This window comes from Lepidothrix coronata, unplaced genomic scaffold, assembly GCF_001604755.1.
Source record: "Lepidothrix coronata isolate B3197 unplaced genomic scaffold, Lepidothrix_coronata-1.0 Scaffold34, whole genome shotgun sequence".
In the NCBI taxonomy this organism is placed as follows: Eukaryota; Metazoa; Chordata; class Aves; order Passeriformes; family Pipridae; genus Lepidothrix; species Lepidothrix coronata.
In genome coordinates, this window is record NW_016690214.1 from 986,157 (window position 1) to 1,004,721 (window position 18,565).

Sequence of the window (18,565 nt, forward strand, 5' to 3'; positions counted from 1 at the left end):
CCCGTCCCGTCCCATCCCATCCCATCCCATCCCACCGCTGCTGCTTTCCCGGGGGGGGTCCCCGCGAATTCCCCCCGCGGTGGCGGCGGGACCCGCGCCCGTCCCGAGAGGGCGCCAGAGGCTCAGGAACGGCGCAAAGGGAGCGGGGGAGGGGGGTGCGGGGGTGTCGGTCCGTCCCGTCCGGTGCCGCCCCCGCTGGGGCAGAGGGGGTGGGGAACCCGAACTACCCCGAAAATACCCCGAATCGCTTTTTATTTTTTTTTTTTATTTTTCTTTTTCTCTTTTTTAAAACTTTTTTTGGGGGCGTCCGGCGCGCCCCCTCCCGCGCTGTGACACCCCCCCGCGTCCCCCTTTATTATTATTATTATTATTATTATTCCTCTTTATAACTCTGTTTATTTATATGTTGATATAATATTATTATATATTTTTTCTTCTATGTCTGTTTCTCAGCCCAGTGGTCCCGTCTCGTCCTTCCCCGCGGGGCCGGACCGGGCTCGGCTGCTGCGCGGTGTGGGACCCGCATCCCTTTCCCGCATCCCGGTCCCGCATCCCGGTCCCGCACCAGCCCAGGCTGGAGACCCTGCGGTGGAAGGAGCGGCCTCCCCCCTTCTTCTTCTTCTTCCCCCCCCCCCCAAAAAAAAAGTTTTGCCGAGTTGACCAACTTTTTGTCACCGAAACAATACAAGAAAAGCGAAGGAGCGCCGGGAGCTTCCCGGCGTTATCTGTGGATAAGCGCAAATATTTCTCTCAGCAGAAATAATCTTTATGGATTTCTGTGGATCACACGGTCTCATTTTCATTAGCGAACGGCTCTTCCGCGCGGATGAGGATTAAACCTGAGGGATGCTGGCGGCGGAGGGGTCACTCTGAGTCATTATCTCGGTGGGCAATAAAGCAGATCCCGTTTTTAAGGTTCCGGGAGAGGGGGCTTTGGTGGGAGCTGTTGAGTGCGAAGGCAGCTCCAAAGCTGCCCCCCCTTCCCGCCTCCCTCCCTTTCGCCCTGGGCTCCGCAGCGTGTTCGGGGGGGGAGAGACCTTCGGCCGGTTCTCCCTTTACAAACTGCGCAGCCCATAATTTTTCATTTCAACTCGAGCGTTAAAGTTGGGGCTTTATCGAAGCTGCTTTAATTTGCTGCTTTAATTTGCAGCCTTTGTCCCGCCGGACAATCCTCGGGGCAGCGGCCGCTCGGGGCCGTGTCCCGGCGGGGATCCCGTATCGCGATTGTCGCCGTCACCTTAACGAGGGGGTTTGAAGGTATTGGAAACGGCACGTGAAAAAAAAAAAAAGTATATTAAAAAAAAAAAAAAAAAAAAAAAAAGGCGGCAGGGAAGGAGCTCTNGGGGGTTTGAAGGTATTGGAAACGGCACGTGAAAAAAAAAAAAAATATATTAAAAAAAAAAAAAAAAAAAGAAAAAGGCGGCAGGGAAGGAGCTCTGAATAAACGCAGTTGAAACCCTCTCCCTGGTAGACCCTGGTTGTCTTTAGCTTTCCCTGAAATTATGATGATGATGATTATTATTATAATTTTTTTTTTTTGGCTTGCAAACTTTTGGGAAGTAGTTTTTTCTTTGGGTGAGTTTAAAGGTAAGTGTCTGTCCTCTTTCCAGAGCCTTTGTCTGAAGGAACAGGGGGACTGTGGGGTTTTTCTTCGCGAGATTTTGGGGTTTCTTGTGCCTGAAACACAGAGGACGCTTTTCCCAGCATTATATTTCTTTACTTTGCTAAATATTCAGTGGTCTTGGAGAAGATCCGCTGAGTTTTGTATCATTATTTGCAGTGAAATGGGTAAATTTAGAGCAAAAGAGGTAATTCTGAATGGCTTTCCCTTGGTAATTTCGGCTCTAGGCTAGTGCCTGATGGAATTTAGCTCAACAAATCTCGTTTAATATATGTGTTTGTTGTAGGACATCAAAGAAAAGGCAGGCAGTAGATTGTTCTTATCTCAGCTGGAGCTGCTGTAGCAAAAATCTGAACAAATGTACCTGGAGGAGAAAAATATGGTGACAACAGATTGTTCCATGGCTTTGCTGCTGATTGGCAGAGATAAACACGAGAACAATTTGGGAGGATAATTGATTTAATGAAAAGTGTAATAATTAGAACATTTTTCATTCTGAAAGTCCATCTGCTGAAAGGGACTCTGCCTTTTCATCCCCGAGCAGCCTGTTTTAACCAAAGAAAGTGGTTTGACAAGTTTGAACAATAAACAAAAGAGAAATGGGAAAGAGCTTTCCAGTTATTGTGTGTGATTTTATAATTTCTGGATTATTATTTTTAATTCCTGTTCGATGGACTATTTAGACAACGTGGACAAGCTGATTAATCACAGTCGTTTTGCAGGGTTAGAAGTTTCCTTTGGAGCGGCTGAGCTGCTGCTGCTTTCCCGTCAGGATTGAAGTTTTCTTTTCTTTTGAAAGAATTAACATTGTTTTACCCTAAGTGGCGAGCTCAGATATCAGGAAAGATTGTTAGCGAGGATTAGAGCCCTCGTTTGATGGCTTTTTTCCTGCCTTGTGCTAAATCAAATCACTGTTTTTTAGGAAATAATCTTTCCAAGTGGAGTGGAGGAGACAGGAGTTTGGGCAGCAGAGGGAACAGCACCGTGTGGGGCTTCTGGGGGAGGTTTTTCTCTCAGAACTTACGGTGTTGATGCGCCTCAGATCAGTTGTGCTGGAATAAGATCTGGTTTATTGGTGTTTGGTGGCATCTGGGGGGGGTTGATCGAGCTCCCTGGTGAAGTCCAGCCTCCCCTCTGGCCCCCCTGGCCGTGGGGTGGGTCTTGGATGGGTGGTGGCTTCACCAGGGATGCTGTGATGTCACCCCGTCCCCTCTGACCTCACACAGGCCAGCAGAGCCTCTGTGCCCCACCACGAATCCCCCAGGGGGTGAGAAATCCAGGGAGAAGCTGGTGCTGCCTCCCAGTCCCGGGAAAGGCTTTTTGCGACGGGCGCAAAAGGGGAAGGTTTGGCTTAGAGTGGAATTCTCTGAAACAGAAGCATTCCCGCAGCCTCTCTCTCAATTTCGATATCAAAGCTCTGTCACTCACTGATCAGTGCCACGAAACCTGACATTCCAGATGGGGCCGTGCCCTTGGATCCATCCGGGATGGTTTTTCTGCCGTGCCTTTGGACGCAGCTCTCGGCAGGGGAGGTGCTGAGTGCGGGGCAATAGTTCTCACCCTCTGTCACCCCCTCCCAAACAGGGCCATTTCCCTCGGTGTGGGAGCAGTGCTGCATCCCACCCACCACAGCAATGCTCCCACACTCGGGCTTTTCCCCCTGTGCTGCAGGAGGGCTGTGAGCCGGGAGGGCTCAGCCGTGTCCTCTGTCGCCGCTCAACGTTCTCCCGCCCGGCACAAAACCTTCGTGTTTTAGCCCATTTTTCTCCCATCCCCTTTTCCCAGCCGTGGTCGGGCCTCCAGGGCAGGGATCCCACGTTGTGCCAATCCAGGTGTTACTGCCTTAAGTGCCAGAAGAGTTCCTGCTGCAGGGATGAAACCTGTGCTCTGTTTTTGGGCTCACCTGCCCGAGAGCTGTGGCACCATTCCCAGGACACGGGGTTGGTGTTGAACCCCTTCTGACACTGTGTCATATTCCAGCTGGTCCAGAGGTGTTGGACACCTCTGCCAGGGCCTCCCCAGTGGGGTTTGCACAGGGTTGCCCTTTTTTGTCCTGTATCTATTTATTTTTCAAAAGCCTCAGCGTTTCTCAGGCACATTCTGGCACGTCCTTATCAGAAGGTCATTGCACAGTGAAAAAAAAAAAGGAGATAAAGGGCAGTAGCTGATGGGTGACGTACTGGGGGCAGAATTGTCTTTAGTTTTGTAAATCCAGCTGAGAATTCCATAGTATTTGATATTTATGTCATTGTATTAATTTTTAAAGTTTATTTTTCTGCCTCGTCGTGCTAATACACGGCCCTCAAAAGCTGCTGCGCCCTGAGCTGGAGGCAACACGGTGCGTGGTTTAAGCTTGACAAATCCTGGCCTGGGAATGGGTGAGAAAACCAGTGGACAGGCATTTTTTTCCCCCTTTTTCTGTATATAAGGTAACCAGGAGCCTGAAGGCTCCAAGGCAAGTGGCTGAAAGATATTTGGTTTTAATTCATGCCTAAAAATCCCACCCTGATGGACTCGCTCTGCGGAGTGAAGTGAAAGAAGCTGAGGAGTTTCGGAGCAATAATCCCGGCGCTGTGGTGAAATGATCCCGATTATTTCCAGGCTGGGTGGCAGCGTTAATGTGACCACGTCTGTCTGTTTTAGCTATTAAATACCTGCACACTCATCGGGGCTGGTCAAGCAGCGGCGCTTGAAATCGTGTGGAGATTTATTTACCACTTAAAAAATAATCCTGGGAAGGCGAAGCCGCCGGGGGCCAGATCCTGCTGGGGAGGGAGTCGGGGTTGGGGTGAGTCCTGGAGGCGTCGGAAAAGGAGTTGTGAGCAGAGAAAGGCTGGTTTCCCTTGGAAAAAAGCTTTGGGAGTGCTAAAAATCTGAGAAAAAGAGGTGAAAAATGGGGATTTTTTTTGCTTTTCTACCAAGAAGTACCAGCACTGATGGGCAGGTCCCCAGTTTGCGGAGCTGCTCCCCCGCAGGAAAACCCAGGGGTGGGTTTACCCTCACTCCCATTTTGGAGTCGGGATCTCCGAGCTCCGGAGGAGTTTGAACATTCCCTGGCTCCGGCACAGCCTCCACCATAGCGAGGAGGAGAAGGAACCTCTTTGCTGTTCCCTTCCCTTTCTCCCGCAGCTGGAAACCACCGCGCGCAACCTTGGACTTCACAAACGCTCTTGTTATTTCATTTTATTTTTTTTTTAAACTTCTGGAGATTAAAGTGCTACATTTTGGGGGCAGTGTTTATTTATTTATTTATTTATCTATCTATTTATTTATTTATTTGTCTATTTATTTATTTGCTCGAGGGCGTTTTGGCTCCGAACTTGACTAAATGGAAAATTTATCCGTCTCGGTTGAAGTGGGATGGAAATACCCTCCCCAAAGGTTTTTTTTCTTTCCCCTCCTAAGAGAAAAAGAGGAGAGTTATTAATTTCTTCTTCCTCCCCCCACCCCAAGGTGCACCTTTAGCTTGTGGGAGCACTTTTGGCCTGACCAGCCGTGCCCGTTGTGCTGCATCCCCCGGATGTCAGCCAGGGCTGGAAGTGCTTCCCCATCAGATGCAAAGATAAATCAATCTGGTTCGAATCACTGGGGGGGGGGAGAAGTGATCAAAGCCAAAAGCAAAGCTCCAGTAATGAGGACAAAAGATGGAATTTTCAGTCTTAACAATACGAGCTCTCCAGAAAGGGGAAAAAGCCCTGGGGGGAACGCTGGAAACAAGTGATCACTGTCATATTCTCCCTACTTTTATCCGTTTTTTCCTGTAAATGAATGGTACAGCATCAGTGTCACAGTCTGTGGTCAATGTGCCATCAGCCACACGTCCCCTCTGGGCACTGTGAGGGAGCCTCTCTCACTGTGAGAGGGAGCCTCTCTCAGCGAGGCAGAATCTCTTTAGGAGGCGTAAAACCCGCTTAATAAATTTTAAAAAACCCCAATCTCTCAACCTGAACATAACCCCTGGTGGATCCTAATTTTTACACATCTGTGTGTTTCCAGTTTTGTTTCGGCCATTTGTCCCCCCCAGCCCCTTTCTGGCGAGCAGCAGGTCGGGTGCAGGGTGAATTAACCCGCCGCGGGTCCCGCGCGATGCTCCGCGCTCACATCCCCACAAATAAACGGCCGTAACTTTAAACCGGCCCTATTCTGTTTTCCAAGCGATAGTTCAAATTACACGGCCCGGCAACAGCTCGCAAGAAATCCATCAGAACTGGAAAGGGGAATAAAACTGCCATTCTCTGTACCTGTTTGTGCAGCTCCTCGCTAATGCGGGGAGAGCCCGACTGTTTATTTGGAGAAGTAAAGTTGTGGAAATATACTTGGAGGGTGTAATGTGGACAGCACGTGTTTCTGGGAGCTACCTGAAGTCTGTGTCCTAATGGCTTGCAGATGTCCCCGGGTCACCGATTTCCTATGGGCCAGTGGCAGCGCCCACCCCTCCCGCTCGTCAAATTAAAAAAAAAAAAATAAAAAAAAAAAAAAAAAAAGGAGAGGAGGGGGGGAGAGGATGGGGCTTGGGGGGGGGGACCCGGCTTCTGGAACTTGTAAAATTGTTTGTTTGGGTTGTTTCCAGCTCCCATCCCAGCGCTGCTCCTGAGTGATTTGGAAATTCTAGCTGCCAGGTCCATGTTGGGGTGGAACGGGTGATTTATTTGAAAAATAGAGAAATCTGCTATGGGATCACTTCGAGTTTGCTCAGGGTGGGGAGTTTATTTACACTGGGATTATTTATGTAAAAAAACCTGCAGTTTTCTCTACTGAGTAATAAACAGGGATTTGTTTTAGTTATATATATATATTTAAAGACAGACTCACGTATGCAGGCAGCCCTAGAGCTGGGTCTTGCTGTCCTCTCTCTATGCCAAGCGCAGAACTTTGTGCCCAGGCACTCTATAAATATTTTATTTTGCATAGGCCATAAATCTTGAGACGTGTCTAAGAATTTAGATAATTTTTTCGTGGTTTGTGCTGTATTTCTTCCCCGGGGCTGTGGGGAAGGGGGTGCTCAGGGCCCCCCTCCCTTCTCGGTGTGTGAGTCCCATCCTGTGCCCGATGCCACCCCGGGGGTGCTGAACCCACCACGCTCTGGGCTCGTTCTGCTGAAACTTGGGCCCATTTTCCCCTGGTGTCTCTGCAGTTGGATGTGGCCGTGTCTCTCCATCCCTTAGGGATGGGATGCAACCCCAGGAGTGAGCACTGAGCCTTTTCCCAGCTGCTGCTGAATGTGGGACACCGTTTTCCTGCTCCCCAGGGATGCTGAGGGTGCTCCATCCCGGGATCTCCCAGCAGCTCCCAGCCTCCTCTTCCCCCGGGAAAGCCTCCCAAGGGATTTTTAAGGTGCCTGGTTTTGGTGGTGGCAGCTGGATGGCATTGCTGGCACCGGGCACTCAGGGCTGGTGGGTTGTTCCCAGCATCCCTGACACGTTCCTGGTGCTTCCCTCCTCTCCTCCCTTTTTTGCCCTATGCTGATAATTCCAGGAGTTTTCCACGTTGGGTGCCAGGGGGGTTGGGGTGAGCACCACGAGCCTTGTTCAGGAGGTGCTGACATGAAATCCCAGCTGATTTTAAATGCCTGCCCTGGGGCTGGACTGGGATCCAGGTCTCCATCCCAACCTGGAGGGACAAGAGGCAGGACAGCCTGGGAGCTGCTCTGGTGCTGCTTTAATTTCTCTCCCAATCACTGCATAATCCACAAACAGAACTGCTTTTTGATCAGTTTATTTATTTACTTTTAATTTAACAATTTGCAGAGGAGGAGAATTTGTTCGATTTCCCTCCTGCTTTCCTTTGCTGGAGTGGCAAGGAAGCAGGAAGGGCTGTCGCAGGAGCAGCTTATGGTGAGAAGAAAAATAGCTCAACACTCGTGGTGTTAAAACTACTGGAGCAAAGGAGAAGGAGATAGAAAAGCAGAAGTGGGGAGGGCAGGGAGTACTGGTTTTTCTGTGTCTGTCTCTCTACCTGCCTCTCCTACCTGTGACAGATTAGAAATATGCTCTGGCCATTTTGCTTGGCAAAAATCGTACTTTTTTTTTTTTTGCACGAACATGAGAAAAAAACTCATCCTGCTGCTAAGTGGGAAAAGTTTATTCTGAGAATAACACCCTCCAGCTCCCAGTTTTTTATACCTAGAAATGTTTGCTATGTCTTAATAATAACACAGAAAGTCTCAGACTGCATGACAGAATATCGTTATATTTTCTGGGCTTAGGAAAAAACCCTATTATAAATATGTCTCCGAAGGGTGTATATGTACCTTGGCGTGGAGTTTAATTTGCTGTCAGTCTCGAGCCACTCTCTATCGTGATCCCAGCTTCCTGCTCCCAACACACCAACCCGGGTTTGCCTTTGAAGAAAGGGATGGAATCAGGTGCTGCCCCCGATCAGCCCAAGCGCCGGCGAGGGAGCTCTGGGGGAAGCCCCAGGAGACAAAAAGACGTCCCCAGTCCTGTTTTATTTTGGTTTTTAGCGTTTAATTCTGAAACCTGCGCTTGAGAATTTAGGGCTGCGAGTCCTGCTTGCCACACTCCTCCAGAATGAACTCTGGCTGAGGGGGATGCTGCAGTGGAGCGAAGGAAAGGGCCGCAAGAGAAGCGCCGGGAGAACCTACCTTGGTGTGCAGCCCGACTGCAGACTCAGCCCTGACTCGCTCAGCGCTGTCTTTGCAGCCACTGGAGAGACTCTGGTGGGAGTTCAGGGGGATCTGGGCAGGGAGATGACTTTTAATGTGGTGTTTTCAAACGTAGCCCAGGTGCTCGCGCCCGACTGTTGGGATCCCCCTCCCAGCCTGTCCTCAGGTAGTTAACATTCACCAAAATATTGATGGCAGTTACCTTTCCTGCCAGCTCTTATCTGAGTGGGCTTGAGCAGGGCTTTGGCAGAGCCTGAAAGGAGGTATTGTTACCTTGCAAAAAAAAAAAAAAAAAAAAAAGAAAAAAAAAAAAAAGGCAAAGAAAACTCAAAGTTGAGAAACAAAGGAGGATTTTGGGATCAGCCCTGGCTGGGACAGCACTGCTCTGCCAGCCCTGGGATGGGACTGTCCTCCTAGCACCAGCCCCAGGGCCTGGCAGTGGGGAATGTTTGCTCTTTAGAAAACAGCTGGGTTTGGTTTTTTTCAATCTATTAGTGAGGCTTCTGAGCATCCCTTTTGTGTCTGAACTCAAACCAAACAAGATACAGGTATGGATATGTGTCTCCTTCTCCCTCATCACTGTCCTGTGTCCCCCTTTGGAATTCCTGCTCCAATTTCTGCCAAATTTGACAAAGAGGATGTTGAAGAAATTATTTTAATTTTTTTTTTTTGTAATTTGTAGAGATACAGTTAAACACTGGTGAGAAAAAGCACAGCAATGTGCACTTCTCTGTACTAGACCCCAGAGAATCCACGGGACTATTCATAGCAAGGCAGGATCCTGTTTCTTGCTGCACATTCAGCTCCTCATGGGCTTTTTATTGAGTTCTTTGCTTATCTGTCACCTTATCATTTGTCCTTAGTTGGCTCAAAGACTGTCCAGAATCAGATCCTTTATCATTTGGGGTCAAATGGTCCAGGTTTGGACCTGGCCAGGCCAAATAATTTCCATGAGCTTTCTTTTTCTGAGACAGCTTGAACAACAGGCCCTGAAGAGGTGACAAATCTGAGGTCTCCAAAATTACCTGAAACTGTACAGAAACACCCACATTTTTTCGGTATTACTGGGGCAGGAGGGATATTTTGGGATAGGGAGGAAAAAAAAAAAAAAAGAAATCTCCCAAAGAGAATCAAATCCAGTCCTACTGGTCTGGCAGCATTTGTGGAAGAAAAAGCCAGGAGGACAACGGGGTGACTGTGGAGTGAGAGGAGACCTCTCTGTCTGGGGAAGGCTCTTTAGGCTAAAATCAGATGTTTTTGGGCTATTTTAGGGGAGTCTGGTGCGTTGGGCTGATGAAGTTCTGACCCATTAACTCCCTGCCTGGTGCTGCCACCCTCAATCAGGGCTGTCCCGGGGGAATGCAGTGCTCAGGATTAACCTCGGGCTTTGACCCTGCAGGATGCTGAGTGCTTTCAGCTGCCCCCGAGCTGGGGGTGTCACTGCTGAGGGTGTCACTGCTGGGGGTGTCACTGCTGAGGGTGTCACTGCTGGGGGTGTCACTGCTGGGAGCTTTCTGGGGGGTTTCTTTGCTCGCCGTGGCCCCAGGGAGGGTTTTCAGCAGAGCGTGAGGGGTGTTCGCTTCAGCTGAGGGAACGAGGCCGGTGCTCCCACCAGATGCCACTTCTCCAATCAGGCAGTTTCCCGTCAGCCCCTGCTGGTGATTAATTTTCAACATCTTGTGCCTGACTTGCCTGATCCGGGGCCGTTGACTCAGAAAACAGGAAAGGTCAGTTTGACTAACACCGAACCCAACGCCGGCGTCGCATCCAAAGCAAACAGTCCCGTGGGATCCAGGGTCACCCGAGAGGATCCCGTGTGAGGAGAGGGCAGGTCTGTGCCTGTGCTCACCCCTCAGGGCTCCCTGCCAGGGGGAAGGTGTGCGAGCCCTCCCGGCTTGTAAAACCAGGAGCGTTTTTGCAGAGGGATTGTTTCCATTAATTAAAGAGGGGAGGGAGAGCAATGACCTGCTGCAAAGGGGCAGGGAAACATCGTTGTTTGCCCCATGAGATCCTGGTTTCTGATCTCCTTGGCACAGGGTGGGACAACACCCCAGGGCTGTGGCGTGGGGAGGGTTTGCTGTCCCAGCACAGGGTGGCTGGTGATGGGCTCCCAGGTCTGCAGGGGAGAGGGTGGGATGTCAGCCCAGTGGCAGCTCCCACTGCCTGCTCCTGGTGTGCAAACAGGGAGCTCAGCCAAGGACATTGCAGAGCTTTGCCAGGTGATTGTGCCTTGCTGTGCCAGGGGGTGGCCTGTTCAGGAGGAAGATGTTGTTGGGGATCAGGAATGGGTGATGGAAGGATGTGGTGGGATCAGGAATGGCTGACAGGGGGTAGGTTTCAGCGTGTCTTGTGTCATTTTTGAGCACTACCTACTCCACCGAGGTCCCAGCCCTGGTGGCCTTGGGGCTCTGAGTTTCAATGAGCCACTGACAGTTCCCTGAGGTCAAATCAGATGGTTCCCCGTGGCCTCCAGCTCATCACACACAACCCCAGCTGTTTATCTGACCCATCCACGAGACAGTGCACTGACAGAACACCCTGTACAGGAAACAAGGGCTTCGGTTTGTACTGAGCTTTTAAAAAACTGTTTTGTTGTGGCATTTCTGGACACAAAATAGTCACAGTCATCCATCACTTTAATGGCTTTGCAAGATCCACGGAGCTGATAATCTGTGATAAAGAAATCTCCAAGCTATAGCACATCCTCCTTTTCTTTACCTGTGCCCTCAGCTGCATCAGTTGAGCAGCCTTGGTCTGGCTGTGTCCCTGTGGGGGGACAGCTCTGTGCTACAGCGATGCAGGAATAGGAAATGGGTATTTTCTTATGATTTAAGAGAGGCAGAGGTACCAAACTGACTCCTAAGTGTTTTTTTTTTCCCAATCCAACTGCTAATGCAGCACCCTGGAAAGGATCACGGAATTGCAGAGCCACGTTTGACCTGCTGCAGGAAAAAGTTCCCTCAGCTTGGGAACCTGGCCTTGGCCTGCTGACTAGGGAAGTTGCAGTGTTTAGACATGGAAAGGGGTCCTGCATTTCCATAGGAATGGCAGCGAGTCCCTCCCACCACCTTCAGATTGTATTTCTAAATGATGGGGGACATTAGAGCAATTCAGGCGATGATTAGCCAAAATCAGGGGGGGATTAGCCAGCCTGCTTGGCTGCAATCACACCTTTCAGCATTAATTACCCACTCCTTGAGTGTGATGACAATGAGCGGCTGCGGGTCTGCGGCGGGGGCTGCTCGGGGTTTGGGGCTGCTCGGGGTTTGGTGTCCTTGGCCAGGACGAGGATTGTTCACCCAGTGGGAAATGAGGGCTCCTTTGTGAAGGGCCTGAGGAGCAGGATGGGCAGTTCCAGCCTGGAGGTGTGGGTCTGATCTCCCCGACCTGGCTGTGCGGGTTGGATGGCACAGGGAGGCTTTGCAGTGCCAGGGAAGTACCAGGACCTAAGGAGGACATACAGGAAGCCTGGAGAGGGACATTTTGCAAAGATAAGCAGGGATGGGATGGTGGGAATGGCTTTAAGCTGAAGGAGGGCAGCTTTAGATTGAATATTGGGAAGGAATCCTTCCCTGTGAGGGTGGGGAGGCCCTGGCACAGGTTGCCCAGAGAAGCTGTGGCTGCCCCATCCCTGGAAGTGTCCAAGGCCAGGTTGGACGGGGCTTGGAGCAACCTGGTCTATGGAAGGTGTCCCTGCCCATGGCAGAGGGTGGAACTTGATGAACTTTAAGCTCCCTTCCAACCCAAACCATTCTGGGATTCTGTGAAAGGCAGAGGAGAAGCAAAAGTGTCCATGGAGGAGCTGGGGTCAGGTTTGGAGCAGGTAGAGCCATTGGCATCAGCACAATCTGCTTCTCTGGTGCTTTTCTAGGGAACACTGAGGTGTTTGCTGGCTTGGGCTGGCTCATTGTGAGGATGTTCAACAGCTCAGGCTGAGCCCTTGGAAACCTGTTGGAAGCCAGGTTGGAAAGAGGTGCACCAGTGGGTCCTCCCCAGGCTCTGGCCCTCCCTCCTTTTTTAAGGCTGAAATAACATATTTATTTTGCAATTTTGGTTCTTCTTTCACTAAACAAACTCCCAAAATAGGGCAGTACAAGCAGAAGAACTAGACAACCATGTTCACAGAGGTTTAGCCCAGAGCCCAGCGGGATGCAGACTGGAGCAGTGTGGGTGGCACCAGACTGGCTCGGTGTCTGACCTTGCCCTGCTCCTGGCTGGTGAAATTTCTTCCCTGGCAGAAGACCAGGAGCCAGCCCTGGGCTCGTTGTCACACGGGGGGCAAGCCTGGTGGTGCTCATGGTGAAGATCGGGAGGCTGAGCTGCTGCTCTTGTGCAGCCAGGAGGGGGAATGTGGGGTCAGTGTCTGCAGCCTGGGGGCTGCTCTGGAGCTCAGGGGTGCTGAGACGTGCACGTGGTGTGTTCCCATCGTGGAGTTCAGGCAGAGTTTGGCCCTGGGAGCTGGAGGAGACGATGCAAACCCCACCTGCTCCTGCCAGCTGTGCATTCTGCCCCTGCTCGAGCCACTTCTCTGCAGATCACAATGAACCTCAAAGCTCCTGCGTGAAATAACATTTTATTATTAATAATAATAATAAGTAGAGGTAATTTGTGATTCTTGAAACTTGCCCAAGCCACCAAATTCAGATTGAGATCTGACTTCAGCCTCCTGGATGTGGGGTTTGGGCTGGTCCCTCTGCAGGCCTGGGACCAGTTGTGAAATGTGGAGTTGAGCTCCTAAATCCCTTCTCCTGCCCCTGAGCTTTCAGAGCTGTGGGCTGGCCCCAGGCCAGTGTGGAACCATTATGAAAACCTCTCTATTTTAGGGTGTGCCACCTGTCTCTCCTTGTCTTTTTTTCCCTGTAATTGTGATCTTCAGCAGGGTGAGCTGAGTCGGTGAGGTCTGCTGGTAGTGCAGGGTGATCTCTGGGGTTTGCTGTGGTGGAGAAACCCTTTGGGGCTGGTGAATCCCTCTGGATGACCTTGCTGATCTTTGGGGCTGTTTTTGCCCGCTGGAGATTCCCAGCCTTTGCAGTGGCACTGGCACAGGCTGCAGGAATGTGGTTACCAGGAGTGTGAGAGGTCATGGCCGGGCTCTTTGAGGAGCTGAGTGCTGGGTGGGGCACCAAACCCTGTTCTGGGCTGGTGAGCAGCTCTTGCTCACGTGGCTCAAGAGTACTAGAAAGGAATTGCTCCTATCTGATCCACCTTGTTCCAAAGGTGGGGTGAAGGACAGAGGAACTCTTCCTCTCTTCGCAGGGTGTGGGGGGGAAGCTTTTCCCATTTCTGAGGTGATCAGCAAAGCTTTCTCTGGGTAAAATCTCTTACATCCAGGTTGTCCTTTCCCAATCACCACATCCATAAACTTCCCTTCCTCTCCTTGTCCATCTTCTGTCACACAACTCCATCCTTCAGGAGCTCCATCTTTTCCCAAACAGGCTTAGAAGTGGCCAAAGGCTCAGTTCATCTAAACAACTTTTGAAGCTGCCAGAATGACAGATCCAGGGAGACACAGGGGAACAGGGCACAACTTCTAGAAAAGAAGTAAAAAATAATGCTGTGTTTGCTTTTTGTGCATGCGTGTGTGTGGCAGCTTTTGGGTTGGGTACCCAGCACAACTCTTGGCTCATCTTGGCTCTTTTGGGTCCTTGGCAGAAAGCAAACTCTGCTATTTGCACAACTGGCCAGTGGCAGATGAGTTTGTGCAATACAGGAGGGTTTGTGTCACTCAAAACCAGTTTTAAAAAAAAAACACACGAAAACCCCCAAAAAACCAGAAGCTCTGACCAACCCATTGGCATTTTATTAATAATTTTTCAAAGCTGCAGGAGCACAGCCTCTCCCTTGTCCCAGCAGGCGTGGGTGGGAGAGGGTTTGCAGCCCAGCCCGTGCCCCTGGGCACCGGGGTGGGCGAGTGGTGGCCGGGTGGCTTTGGCCAAGCACTGGTTGTGGTGCAGCTCTGCTTCCAGGGCTGAGGAGAAGCCAAGCCAGTGGGAACGTTCTCCAGCATCGTTTTCTGCCCGTTCACGGTAATTTTTATTTATGTGTTTGCTTTTTCACATGCAGATGGGCAGCATCAATGGCTCGGGGCTGTGGTTTGTGCCCCAGAGCCAAGCAAGTCGTCCTGCCCTGGCTCAGCCTCCGAGTGAGCTGGCTTGGAGTGTCCACCTGGGCTGCTCCTATCTCTGCAGAGTGGCTAGCTCATTCCAAAAGCTTCCAGCAGTAGGTTTCTGACTGTTTGCATCATAAAACACTGTTTAAAGTGTGGTTATGGTCAGCAAAGAGCCAGAGAGCAACTGTAAAATTGACATCTTGAGTTTTGGGTTTTTTTTTAGTATTTATCCCTTGTCTATGGTTGCCCGTATTGAATTTGCTCAGTTTATGAGTGGCAGGGAGATTTCTCCTTCCCAAATTCTTTCCTTTGGGAAGGTTTCTCCCTCCCCAGGTCGGCGTGGCAGCTGGAAGCCGATTGCTTGGCGTGGCAGAAGGAAAGCAAGGGGACACACAGCCCCTGTGGCCTTGAGTCCCACAGGCTCCAGGGCGTGGGCTGGGCCCACCTTAGACCTGGGCTCGGTTTCTGTGGACTGAGTGACCTGCAGGACCAGGTCTGTGTGCAGACTCCCTCTTCCAAGGAGTGTGGATTTATTTGGGCAGCGTTTGAGAGGGCTCCAAGCTACGTGGTGGGTGCCCCAGAGGAGACTCCAGCCCTGGCTGGGCTGGCAGCACTTCTGTTTCCAGGGAGAAGTGGCTTTTCCCCAAGAAGAGCCCAGGCAGGAGGCCGGTGACCATCCCACAGGGGAGATGGCTCCGACCAGGAGGGCTCTGCTGTGGGAGCTCTGGCTCGGAGCAACGGAGACTTCTGGGCTCTGCAGCACCATCAATGGGTTTGATTGTCCTGCAGGGTTTTGCTGCAGCACTTAATTCAGCAGCTCCATTCATTTGGGTCGGGACATACATATATACCTTGGCACTTGGCTGCCAGGACAGGCCAAGTGGTTTTTAGGCAGCCCCGGCCAAAAAGCACAGGGTGAGGTAGGGAGGCTGCACAGAAATTCCTCCCTCGCTCCGGGGCAGTTCCTAGAATCTGTGGGGAGCTGCAGGGTGAGGGTTGGCACCGGGGCATGAGGGGCTTGAGAAACTTCTCAGCTCGACTTCGAGCCGTGCCGTAAAGAATTCCGGGCAAACGTTGGAGGTAAACTGCTAAATCCCGGCTCAGACCCCTTCCTCCGGGGTCGGGTTCCACTCCCGGCACATCTGGAGAGGGGATGTGAAAGTCTGAAATCCACTCTCAGCATCCCCCTCCTTCCCCTTCCCACCTCCTCCCTGCCTGCCCAGGACCTCCTCGAGCGCAGCAGGGATGGGGGACATGGGGCTCTTTCCTGTCCCAAACGGGGGAAATTCTGGCTGATGAACTCCCAGAGCTGGCTCTGTGTGCTGAGCTGGGGGTGGGCTCTGCTCCTTCCTCACAAAGGGGAGACCTCCAGGTTTGGAAGCTGGAAAAAGCCCCAATCCGGTCCTTGAGATCCTTCCTTGGCTTTTCCCCCACAGATTTGTATTTTCCTTGTGGATTTGTGTTTTCTCAGTTGGAAGGTCTCATGCAGAGAAAATCCCTTGATGGGCACTGGGTGCTGAAGGGGTTCTGTGGCTGGATTTGGTGTCTGTTGGGAACAGGGAGGTCCAAACCACCTCCTCAGAGAAATGAGCTTGGCATTTGGTGACAACCGGAGCAAAACCAGCGGTGGAGGCACCAAATCTTGGGAAACCTTGTCCATGATGCAAAGCTGGATGATTTGATGGGGTTTGTTGCTGTAGCAGTGCTGGAGTTTGGAGGTGAGGGACACCCAGGTGTCTTGTTTTCAGTTTGCTGTTCAGCTGCTTCCTTTTCTGTGTTTCCTGACCCTTATCCAAATTCCTGAGTGGAATTTTTCAGCGCTGTTGCCTGCACTGCTCCACACATGAGGTTGCCATGAGATTCCCAAGGACCTGCCATCTTGTTCCTGGGCAGAAAAAATAGGATTGCAGCTCCTGCATTGCTCTGTGGGGAAGGAGCAGATGGGCAAAGCATTTTCTGCAGGTTTCTCTCTGTGCCTGTGAAGAGAAAGTGGCTCGTTATTGTGGGTCTGCAAAAAATTAAACCCCTCCTGTTTCCTGGCTTGAAAATGCCCCCTCAACTCTCAACTTTTATCCAAATCCTCAACAATATATTTACACCAGCTTTGTTTTAATTAAAAAATCAGAGACAATGGGATGTTTCCTGCCAGTTTGGCCCCCGGGTTGTTCAGCACTGGAAGAGGATGGGCCAAAATACCCATAGAGGGACAATTCTCACAGCACCAGCTTTCCGGCCTGAGTGTGGGGAGGAAGTGATGGAAATCTCCTGGGAAATCCCTTCCTTTTCTCATAGGATTCCTGGCCCAACTTTCCACTTAATCTGAGGTTCTGTGGGAAAAATTATATATATATCTATATGTAAAAAAATAATACATGTACATGGAACTGGCCAGTTTTCAAGAGCCTCAAGCTCACTGCTGATGCCTTTTGCTCCAGTGGTGCTTTAGGATGAATATTGCAAATATTTCCATGCAATTTCTTACCTTTTTTTATTTTGCCTTTATTTTCTTTAGATCTTAATTTTAGTGGGTTGCAATAGGGAAAAATCTTTCTTTCTCTCCTCCTTATCCTGTCTGTGTAAAACAGGGAATATTGTCCATATGCCAGGCAGTCTGTGCCTTTGGGCACACAGGGGGAGCTGGCAGGGAGGAAGGGCAGCAGTGGGCACATCACCCTCCAAGGAAATCCCCCTGTTCCCCCCAGAAGTGCCTCCCTCTAAACCTTCACCATCCTCCTGCCACCGCCGTGGGTTTTGACTTGTGAAAGGACCAAAGTCCTTGACATCTCTCGTCCCCACACTGATAAAAAGGGATCCTGGGCAGTGTGGGAGTGCTGGCAGGGTTGGCTGAGCCTGCCTGACTTCCCCTGTGCTGCCCCACGGCCCCTGTGTTTGGTTTGGGTGGTGAAAGTCCATGAGAAGAACAAGAGGAATCGTGCTGGCTCGGGAAGGGTCGGGATTTTGGGGGTCCCCTCTGCACTGCCCAGGGCAGGAACACCCAGTGCAGGTGTGGGATGATGACAATTTTGGGATCATAGCTTCAAATGTTCTGGTTTTCACACTCCCCTGAAGGGCTACAGGGCTTGTTGTTCGAAAATGGGAGCACCTGAAAAATACCTGTACTCTATATTTTACGCTCCTGCAGCGCGTTCCTGGTCAGGAACTATTTGTCCATCTCATCAGGGTCTTAAATCTGTTTGTCAGGAGTCCTAAATGAGAGGGGAAGGGCTGGGCAGTGCAGGTGGAGGGTGTCTTGTTTTGAGGTGACATGCTTTTAAATCAAAGTCCTCTCAATATCTGTCTCTGCCCGTGGTTAATGGGTTACTGATGCAAGTTGGCACTTGCAGCTCCTGCCCTGGGGTGCCCTGGCCTGGTCTCGTGACTGAATCAATCAGGGCCAAGGAATATCGACAGGTTGGAAAAGCACCAGGCTCTGCTCTCCCAGGAGGTTTTCCTTAAAGCTCCAGCTCCTGGAATTGCCTGAATCCTGAATTTTCCTGACCAGAAAGCTGAATTTTGGTGGAGTAGAGCCACTTGTCTGAGTGAACTCCAATGGTGTGAAAGCCAGATGCCCTTTTCAAGTCTTTATTTCTTTACTTCCAGTCAGTGAGGGTTTTAATTTTATTTTAAGGTGACTATTTGATGACTTTTGGGGACACTTCTTGCTTGTGGCACCTGCTTTGCATGAGCTCAGACCCCTGGGGTGCATCCACACCCCTTGCTGCAGCTCAGGGGGATGCTGAATGCCTCGAATTGCCCAGAGCTGGGGGGTCCAAGGCAAAATTCCATCTCAAAATCCACATGCAGTGAATCCCATGTGCTGTGGAGGTGTTTCCCCAGGTGCTGCTGGGACGGGGGTCGGGCTTGCTGGAGGTAGAAGCGGTTCTTGGGCACTGAAATGTGCTGGTGGGTGTTGGGGAGCCCTTGGGCACAGGGGCTGATCCTCATCAGACCCTGCAGGGCTCGGCTGCTCCTGGATTAAGGGCCAGGGTATGTTTGGTTTGGAGGGTGGAGCTGATCATGGATGTGTATTTGAATGGGGTATTTGGAGATGCCAAGGTGAGCACAGATCCTCTAAAAATCACTGGAGGGCTGTGCTCCTAAGTCATGTTGTCCCTGGAAGAATCCCATGTTTAATGTGGATGTGGCTGCTTGGGGATCAGGTTGCCCTTGGGGGGTATTTTTTATTTCTTTAGTTTTGCCAGAGATGTTG